We start from the raw sequence: 11,181 nt of genomic DNA on the forward strand, positions 1-11,181 counted from the left end.
CGTTTCCCAAAAGAATTTGAAGTGGTAGGAAACGTGCACATTCGTGACAATATTTCGTTTGGCACCACCTGTGCGGAAAAAGTGTTATCTACTTTAGCATTTTTAGATCACTTATTCAAAGCTAGGATCCCTCTTCCTCTATTTCACATTTGACATGGATAATGTAAGGCAAAGCCTGCTATTTACTGCTGCTCTATTTAGTGAAAGGGTCCAAGTGTTTATAGATTTTATAGCTTTAATAATGTAAAGTGACCAAAGGGGTGGGGGAAGCAGTTTTTGCTTAATTAAGCAAAATAAATCATTCCAGATTACATTTTACAGCTTCTATGATAATTTGCTTATTTTAAAAAAAAGATTGTATTTATTTTTAGAGATGGAGGGGATGGAGAAAGAGAAGGTGAGAAACATCAATGTATGACAGATACATCCACCAGCTGCTTCTCAGATGCCCCCAACCAGGGGCCCCCGCCTGCAACACAGGCATGTGCCCTGGCTGGGAATGGAACAGGCGACCCCTGCTATGCAGGCCGGTGCTCACTCCACTACGGCACACCAGCCAGGGCATAATTTACTTATTTTATGACTACACACTAAACATGACATTGAAAATGGGAATTTGGGGGACATTTGTATCAAATGGAACAAAACGTTGCTGAGATTTAATTCTGCAGAAATTCTTTGAACTCCAGTTGTCTGAGTACAAATGTATTTCAAAAGTCCATTTTTCAATCTCTTCTTTGCAATTTTGAAGACATTTCCTATCGAAAACATGTTCCAAATAGGTTTTCAAAACAGTAGCTAATCAGATTTTTAAATGTATAATGTTGCAACATAACAATGACCTTAGCCCCAGGCACCAATCCTCCAGAATATCTGGATTCACTTCCCTTTTAGTCCTAAATTGACCCTTTTAGTCCTAAAAAGACCTGAGACAGGAATTTGAGGGTCTGTGAAAAAGAGCCAAATTACAGAAGTGGAGCAAAAGCACAGTGTTTTAAACTATACAACCTCCTCTTGTGTTCTTCAAACTTTTGCCAAAGTGATTCCTAAAAGGAATTTTGAAAAACCGTATCTATGTATATACTTGCACACATTTTTGTGTTGACATCTAAAATTTTTATCTTCACTTTAAAGGTTTAAATTTCTTATAATAATATTATGTCATTGTAAATATTCATTTTGAAATTATCTTTTAAATGTATAAAAGTGAATTTAAAGGCAATAGTAATGTCATGACTATATCATCAACCATTTTTTAAAATAGATAAACTGTGAAAAGCCGAACTCTTGCTGTGTCATCTGTGCTCCTTTGGGGACTAGGACCTGTAATCACAGAGCCCAGAGTTTGTGGAAATGGGAAGCACAGTCTCCCAGTGGATCACTAGGAGTGCGAGTCAGAGAGGTGCTGCGCCTGCTTCCACTCCCAAATTTATGTATTATTCTAACTGCAGCCTTGAAAGCATGTAAAAGGCTTTGATTTAGTGAGAATAGTGAAGCCTTAAGGATAGGAACCTCATCCTTACAGAGTAATTGCCTCTGACCTGATATTTCATTGACCTATTCCAGTGCTCTATCAGGATGGCCACTTGGGGATGATACATGTCAGATGACCAGTGGATCCTATTGTCATGGGCTTCCTCCAACACTATGTAGTATAAAGTGGGTACTTGGTCTGTGATGTTATGTGGGATACCTTGCCTGTGAATCAAATACCCCACAGCCCTTAACATAATGGTGCTGGCTGAGGCCCTGTAGACAGACAGGCAAACCTATGGAAAATACATGTCTATTCTCATGAGAACGAACCTCTAGTCCTTCCAGGATAAAAGGGGCCCAAAATAGTGAACTTTCCAGCAAGTTGCCTGCCCATTGGTCTTGTTATGGATGCTATATCGATACTAAGTACTGCTTTTTGCCACTGGTAAGCTGGACTTTTAGGGTTGAGAGTAGCTACAAGCTGCCTTGGTAAGTGGTGCATTAATGCTGTTGGGTCCATGTAGTCCACTGTTCCAGCCCCGGAGTGGCCAGTGCAAGGACTACCTGATGTAAACTGGATTGATGTCCACATGACTATTTAGTGCCTCTTTCATGGTGGTATTCTGTTGGCTGTTAATATATAACTAAAAGATTACCACACCTCCACTGCCATAGGTTTGTTCATTTGTATACCTCTGTCCCAGACCTTTTCATCCTCAATCTTAGTTTCTTTCCATTCATGCCCCCTGACCATTTGGCCAGGCCTTTCGCCAGTGCCCACAATTTCATACATATTCTTACCCTGGGCCTCTTCTCTTTTTACCCTAGGTGAATGACATGGTGCACCACTAGACATCTGCCCATTGAAATGGTTTTTCCCTTCCCTCTTCTTTGAAGGCTGCCCATAAATAAGGCTTCAGAAGTTCAGCTCCCATTCTTAGCTTTACACACATTCTGAGCCACCCCATTTGTAAATCAAATGTGGGCTTTTTTTCTCCTCCTCCATCTGCTCATACAGGATCACCCACAAAACCAAACGTGTTAGCTAAGGAAAGAGCACTGGTGTAACAGTGGTTGATACTTTGGGAATCTGGCCTACTTCCTCATACTTGCCTCTGCTCTGTGGTCCTTAAGACCTAGCTGATGATTGATTGATAGGCAGTGGTGGAAAACTGAGACTAAGTAAGGCATTAACTGCCATTTTGTTGTGGACATCCTTTAAAAGAATTTTGTACAGCAAACCTTGGAAGATAAACATAGTTTCTCTCCAGAACAGAAGGAAAGTTGCTTACCTATTCATATAAAAACAGCTCCCTCCAGGGGAAGGGTATAATGCTTGCAGCCCATTATACAAGATTCAACTTTCCTGAACTCAGATTCTTCGGCTGTGATATTAGATTGTGAAATGTATTCTTGTGGTTTCTTCTAGAAGTTTGTAGGTTTTACAATAGTAGGTTTTACATTTAGGTCTATACATCACTTCAAGTCAGTTTGCAAGGTGAAGGTGAGACATCATTTTTTTGCCATGTGGATAATGAGTTCTAGCACCATTTGTTGAAAAGACTACTGTTCTTTTCCCGTTGAATTATGTTGGCACGTTTGCAGACAATCAGTTCACTATGTATGGATGGATACATCTACAGGGCTTCTATCTTCTCCATAGAGCTACATGTCTCTCCTTGTATCTGGATTACTATAGCTCTATAGTAAGTCTTAAAATCAGAGAGTTTGAGCCTTCCAACTCCGTTTTTCTTCTCAAATTGTATTAGCTAGTCTAGAGCCTTTACATTTCCACACAAAGTTTAGAATCAGCTTTTCAATTTCTTCAAATCTTTAGGTTTTCTTCACATTTCCTCAACAATATTTGGTAGTTTTCAGTGTGCATGTCCTGAAAATATTATATTTACTCCTGTTTTGAATCATGTTTTTATTACTAGTACATAGAACTATAGCTTTAAAAAAATATGTTGATTTTCAGAGAGAGAAGGGGAGGGCAAAGGAGGGGAGAAAACACCAATTTGTTGTTCCACTCATTGGTTGATTCTTGTGTGTACCCTGACTGGGGGACTGAACCCACAACCTTGGTGTATTGGGATGATATTCCAACTGTTACCTGACCAGAGTAGAACTATAACTTTTTTTTGTATACTGATCTTGAATCCTGTGACTATGCTAGGCTCATTTTTCAGTTCCGGGAATGTGTATGTGTGTGTGGGTATCATAGGACATTCTATATACACATGTTAACTGTAAAAAAGGACACTCATTTCTTTTCCAACACATATGTTTGTTTTTGCCTTATTGCACTAGCTAGGACCTACAATAGGAGTAGTGCAAGGAAGTATCCTTGCCATATTCCTTGTCTTAGGAAGATACAGTTCAGTCTTGTACCATTAAATATTATGTTAGCTACAGGTTATTCTTAAATACCCTCCTTACATTAAGTTCCCTTTTACATCTAGCTTGCTGACAACTTTGTATCTGGAAGAGATGACTTTGTCAATTGACCTGAGTGCACATATTAAGATGACTATGGCTTTTCTTCTGTTAATATGGTGAATTACATGCATTGATTTTTAAATATTAACCCAATCTTAAATTCTTAAAAATCTTATCTGATGAACCACATTTGGTCATTGTGCATTATCCTTTCTACATATGGTGAGAATTGATCTGTTAATATCCTCTTAAGGATGTTTGTGTCTTTGCTCATGGTAACAGACTAGTTTTTTTTTGTATTTCATTTTGTGGGGGTGAGGGGTAGAATTATATGTCTTTTAATATTTTCTCTATTGCCTGCAGAATTTTAAATTCTCGATTTGCCCCGCTTTTCTTTTCTTCCTCACCACCCAGGGTCCAAAGTGACCGCACTTTTACTCTCTTCTCAAGCAGCAGTGCTTCTGAGATTCCCACATGAATGCTGCACACTAAGTCTGTTCTCCATATACAGTACTCTGATCCACCCAAACTTTTTCAATATTTTTGCATGTAAGATAGGCTTTCTCTGGAAGTCTTTTTGCTTTTTAATTCAATCTTAAGTTATCTGTTCACCTACTGTTTCTCCATGTTCCTGGACTTTCCTTGCTCTCCACAAAGGCTTACTGTAAAAACTTGAGATAGCTCTGCTGGAATTTGTTTTTTATATTCCTAAGTAATTTGAAGTTTTTGTGTTATCTGTCTTCTAGATATCTTAAAGTTATGGGATTTTTTTCAGGTTGTATTCTTGTTTTTATGTACAGTTTTTCAGAAGACATGAAGAGAAATTCAAATATAGGTAACTATCAATATCTTAGGCACCCTGTAAATAATCCAGATTCATGCATTTTGGATCTGTTTTACCATTCACTCATTAATTTTCCACCTTCCAATATGCATATCTTTTCTATTTTCCTTATTCTTGTAGGTTTATGCTTTTGTCCTTGTAGGTTTATGTCATTGTTGTTCTGACAGAATTTTAATATGAAGCAAAACTAAATACAGTACTTTTATATTCAATCTGTTGTCCTTGGAGAACAGTCTTTTCAAAGATCTGGGCAAATGGAATCAACTGTGGCAAATGTCAAGTGGTAATAGCTCCTTAGAGTTGATCATTTTTTACTTTAAGATTCCAAAGACGCAAAAGTAAAATATTTAATATATTTTAAAATACCCTACATTAAATTTTTTGGATATTGACAGAACTCATGTTTTCCCTTAACAAACACCTTTTCATGCTGGTTAACTTACTGGCTTACTAGTGAAAAGCAGAATGTTTCATAAAACACATATTCCCATTGCAAACCTCCATGCAACTTTACTGCATAAGATCTGTGAGTCTTGATTGTAAAGTGATACTAGCTAGTTATATCATTTAGGATAAGAATAATTAGGCTCGGGCAGCCAAAGAGAAAATAATGCGTAATTGGTATACATTATTGGTTGTTCACGTTCACTGCTGTGTTAGGCTGAATAAGGCACCCAAATATGTACATATCCTAAGCCCTGGAATTTGTGAATGTTACACCTTACATGGTAAAGTAAACTTTACAAAGTAGTGGTTAAGCTAAGGATCTTGAGATGGGAAGAGAAACCTGGATTATCCATGGGGGCCCAATATACTCACTAGGCTTAGTAAAAGGGACACAGAAGAGTCAGAGGCAGAGAAGGCAATGGGATGGTGGAAGCAGAGATTAAGGTGGGATGGTCTGAGTTTGGCGGCCATAGGCCAAGGGACACCACCACCAGAAACTGAAAAAGGTAAGGAAATGGATTATCCTCACAGAGCATCCAGAATAAATCACCCCTAACGACACTTTGACTTTAGCCTAGTGAAACTGATTTCAAGTTTCTGCCCACCAGAATTTTAAGAGTAAATTTATGTTGTTGTTAGCCACTAAATCTGTGGTGATGTACAGCAGCAACAGGAACATATATGGTCACTTGTAAATGCAGTGTACCTTAAAGGGAGACAAGGCAAAATATCCAGTGTTACAATCAGTACCATCCATCAGTTAATTACCGTCCTTTAGCGTACAGGTAATTAGATTTTGGGTATAAGCAGTCACTTCAAAGAAATTTATTTTGCCTCTCTTAGTAAAAGATTACCCCTTGCTGGGGAAGTACAGATTTCACTTCTGTGAAAGATGATCTAAGCACTGAGTTCCCTGAATAAGATCTGTCCCTTTATTTTAAAATCCATGTGGCTTAACATATTGTGTTATATATCCCCTTGCTTAATTAATTTATAACTTATTAGTAACCTTTCAGTACATTTTTATGATGGAACTCCATGCTTGTTACCGAATATTTAAACATACATAGCAAACCAATGACATGCCAATAGTCCCACTTTCATTAAAGTGAAAATTGTTTGTTACGGCGCTGCATTTCTCACCTCTGACCCTTTACCATTATTTCATTTGATCCCTAAGCCATCATAAACTCTGCTGTGTTACAGATGAAGTGGAACCAGGTAGCTTACGTGTATTATTCAAAGTCACTGTGCTAGTAATAGTACAAATGGAACTGGAAGCCAGATGTTTGTTCCAGGTGCATGTCCTTTCCACTCTATCACATTCTATTAGAGATTATGACAATATCTCATCAAAGTCTTGCCCAATAATGTTGCCTAGAGATCAAAATTTGCATTTTCCCCTGTTCCAATACGTTTAAAATATAGTGGTGACCTTAGCATACTGGGATCTGCTGTAGTTAGTACATAAGGCAGCTGTGAGAAATAAAATGAAGGTTGTGTTCTGCATTATAAATTAGTACATTTACACGTGCGTGCATGCACGGCGTGTATGTATATGTGTCACTCTCACGAACTTGCACTAATTTGCATTCTCAAGCTTCTCTTTAGGATACTGATAGGGCTAGATCCTGAACCATGACAAGTTCATCAAGGAAGTGACATCTTGCGAAAGCCTGTACCTGTGTAAATCTCTCCGCATCATTATGGCTCTAATTAATAATACTATTACTATAACCACTACTCATTTAATCAGTGTGGGAAATCACAGCATCTGCATACAACCCAACTGTTTGCGCTAAAATAATTTTCACTTTTAATATGAATTTAGATGTTCTCAAACAAAAGTTCCTCAAAGTGTTGTACCTCAAACAAAAGCTCCAGATGATCTGCATATTCCCTTTCAGATGTAAAATTTGATGAGCACTGTGTTTTTAGGATGTCAATGTTTCTTTCCAATCTCTTTGACACTGTGTTCAAGCTCTCACATAAGCCAAGTTAGCATATGTTTTCCCATCTGTAAATGCCTCTGTGATGTTTCTTGAAAAGAAAATACTTAAAAAGGATTCTGAAAGTATTGTTGTTCTAGGCCAAATTAAAACCACCTTCACCGTCTCTTTAATCATCATACCATCATACATCTGCATGTGAGTGATCTGACACACTACTCTTCTTCTGAAAATCAATGATATGTTAAAGGATTTGGGCTATAAGTTGAAGTTGAATAATATAAGAAGGCACCTACTTTCAAAAAGAATTTTAGATCACTAGAGCATGTGTTCCCGGGGAGACCTGAGTTAAGGGGACTCTCCCTCTTTGGTTCTTGCTTTGCTTGTAAGAGAAGAATTCAGATGAAAGACAAACATGTATAGTGGAAATGAGATAGCAAGTTTATTTAGGAAATATACTCGAGCATAAAACTACAGGCAGGCACGCAACTAGTCTGAATGCCTCACATGTAGAGAAAATAAAGCAGTTAGAAAGTTTGTTATCTACACACTTGAGCCCCTGGCTACAAGTGGGCACCTACCTAATCCGAGTGCGCTGACTACTGGGATTCAGGGGTTATATACTTTAATTTAGCCAGTTTCTAGGTTCCCCCCTCCTCTCCCTTCCAGACCTTGGGACAATTACAAAGGCTTTCTTTCCCAGCTAGTGAAGATGATACACACAGAATTTCAAGGGTTCCCCTCTTCCTGCGCTATCAATTTTGCTTGTGATGTTTGGAACACCTGGCAATCTTATCAGGCCAGGCTCAGGACTCTTGAATCAATGGGCGAGACATGGCTCCCTTTTGTTTCTAAGCCTCCTGTTTTAAGTTTTTATTAGACTGCATTGGGTGGGCTTTATGTCCTCTCAGGCCGCTCATTCCCAGCTGCTGCCTAACATATGGATAAAGGAAATCCACTATTTCTTAGTAACTCTTCCAATCTCTGCAAAATTACAACTGAATTACCTTTGAATGGATACAACTTTAGAAAATGCACCAACACTATGTAAGGAAAGAGTTTTATAGGAATTGAATAGACTTAAAATCATAAAAATTCAGTGTAAAGTTAAAAATCAATAAAAATGTCATGTTTTTAAAAATCATTTAATCATTAACTAAATGACACAGTGAAAACATACAAGCTCCAGTTTTCTGTGTAAAACGCACACATTTATTTGATGCTTAGTATGGTGTTACAGATGTATTTCATATGACAAAAGCAAGGCTGTCTTAATTGAGCCTGTAACTGACCTGGCTTGTATTGTCCTGAGACCAGGCAATTTCACCAGCTGAATTAATGCAGTGAGTTTCCAATTCTAGCAAAGTGTCTTCAATTAAAGTGTCCAATAGTGCTAGGTTAGAAATAAGTTAATGTTCCTTTCTGTTACTGTGGCTCTAGAGACAAAAGTACTAGCAAGAACCTGAAACAGAACTTGGGTTCTGTCTTATTATGGGCTAAGTTCTGTTAACCTTAACAAAAATAGAAGGGTTACTAGGTCAACACTTAGACTGTCAAAAATTGATGAATAGAAGATTTTAGTTACGAAAGAAAATAAAAGTAAAATAAAATACCAACCTAATGTAGTGTTGTTTAACCACAAATGGAGACTTGTGGCTTATTAACATTTCCTGGGGCAGGGGGTGGGGGAGGGAGGGAAGAATATAACCATGTTTCTGAGGTGGCTTTTAAAACAAAAGGCTTAAAGCTACCACTTTGTATGATGAAAACTGGTTAGTTAACATATATACACACAGGACTACAGAAGATATTCTGCTCATTAACAGAAAGAAGCAGTGATCAATTTACTGCTTAACAAATACTGTATTCAATTCCTTAACTTAGCCAAGGTCAAGATGTAATCAGACTCTATGAATGGAGAATTTAAAAATCAACTGAAGAAAGTAACATTATTTTTTAATTTGATTGAAACCCATTTTCATGTACAAAGCTAATTTATTATGTACAAAATAAATGTACATTCTTAAAAACTTTAAAATACAAATTTCAAAAGGACCAAAAAAGTGCAAAATTTTCAATTATTATCTTCAATCATGCTATACAGAAACAAATAAAACATTAGCTCATATACACACATTGAAAAATTTTAAAACAGCATTCGGTGTAACAAAACAAGACATACATCTTATAGATTTAATTGTAAAAGGGTGAAGAAGGGAAGAATGTATTGCACCAAATTAACAGTAACTTCATTATAGTGAGACTATTAATCAAAATTATTTACACACGTTTATAGTTTAAACCTTTCTCAACTTCAAAACCTTTTTTGGCATACAATTATTCACTGAGTCACAGTTTGCACCGTCAATAATTAGATATAAATAAGGCTTAATATTCTTTTCCATGGTCCATTCCAGTAGAAAAATGAGAAAGAATGTTTATAACTATATAACTTCTTCAATTAAATATTTAAGTAGCAGCACAATTTGCAAGTTTTTTAACATGTAATTCCAAATTTTCAGCTCTCATCCTCTGAAATGATTATGTGCATGTGTGCATGTGTGTTTATGTACAGATATATATTCAAGTCACTGTCACATCCCCAAAAAGCTAACATAAAAGACTAATTATTTATATGATATTCTTCTGTCTTAATGGATGCACGCCTACAACAATGCATCTGACAGAAAAATCACTGTCTGGCTAGCTCTTGATTACTGTTAGCAAATTTTTCCAAGTCTTTACAAGCCAACAGTTGGGGAAAGAAAAGCCATACCTGTTAGGAGTTTCTCAAGAGAACAGAACAGCCATATGGTTTTCTAGCAATTTTTGTTATGTAAAGCTAACTATAAAACTAACACTAGCCAACAAAAAAACTTGGTTATGGTATTTAGGAATCAGAGAAAGCAGTAAAAACAAAAAAAGGAAAAACAGTCTAAAATATAAAGGATTTTTAACAGTAAGATCTACTGTAATATACCATAATTTGGGGAGAAGTATAGAAACTATTATAATTAATGTAAAAGTTACCCAAGAAAAGGAATCCAGATTACAAAGGAAGAAATAAAGTTATCCTCTTTAATCCCTGTATAAGAAACTAAGAGGCTGCGATTCTTTTCAGTTAAGTCTGACAACTGGTATCTCCTTACCGAAACAAGTTTCTACAGTGTTTGTTATATAATTTTAGTGTTCTGAAGAACAAAACAAGGTCTATCACCAAGTTTTTTTCCCTTCAAAGTGCAAAAGAAGTACCTGTTTAATTTGTAGGTTGAGCCCAGTAAATCTTAAAACACATGGCTTATAGAATATGAGAAAATGTTTCCAAGAGAAAGAACATCAAAATAGCATTTTAACATTAGTTAGTACACTGGCTACCAGAGAACCTCTAAATTTAATACATATTAAACGGAACTATGTTATCTCCAAATAAAATTTTAATAGGTCCAATTAGATTAAGACTTCTTTTTAAAAAGTTACATTTTAATTAATAAAATATCATTTTATCCAATCTTACCTAAATCCTAACTTGTTTTCCTATTCTCAAATTATAACATGACATTGAAACAGTATTACAAATAGCTAATCACTTTGTATACTTAAATATAGCTATAAATTAAAATAATGAGACGGCTATATTATAAGTGAACACATACACAAAACTCCATTAACAGTCAACTGTGAAAAATGAATGGTCAGTTCTTTCAGCGACCAAACCGTGTTGTTGTGGTTGTTATTATTATTATGATAATATCTGCAACACCTTGAATTAGTGACTTTCTACTCGTTCTTTCCCTTGAGGTTCAGTTCACAAGATTACAGGCACTAGGACAAAGGAAATACAGTTACGTCTTGTCTTTTTTCACTGAAGCTATTAGCTTCAAAAATCACAATCCTGTACTGTGTTTAGAAATCACCCACATGTGACAAATGTCACTGAGATGAAGCCAAAGGATGTGTCTGAAGATTCAGTGCAATGTGCCAGAAAAGTATGTGATAACACAGCCACTTTTACACAAGATTCTTATA

Source organism: Sturnira hondurensis, unplaced genomic scaffold, assembly GCF_014824575.4.
Source record: "Sturnira hondurensis isolate 20B ecotype Veracruz unplaced genomic scaffold, ASM1482457v3 Scaffold0004136, whole genome shotgun sequence".
In the NCBI taxonomy this organism is placed as follows: domain Eukaryota; kingdom Metazoa; phylum Chordata; class Mammalia; order Chiroptera; family Phyllostomidae; genus Sturnira; species Sturnira hondurensis.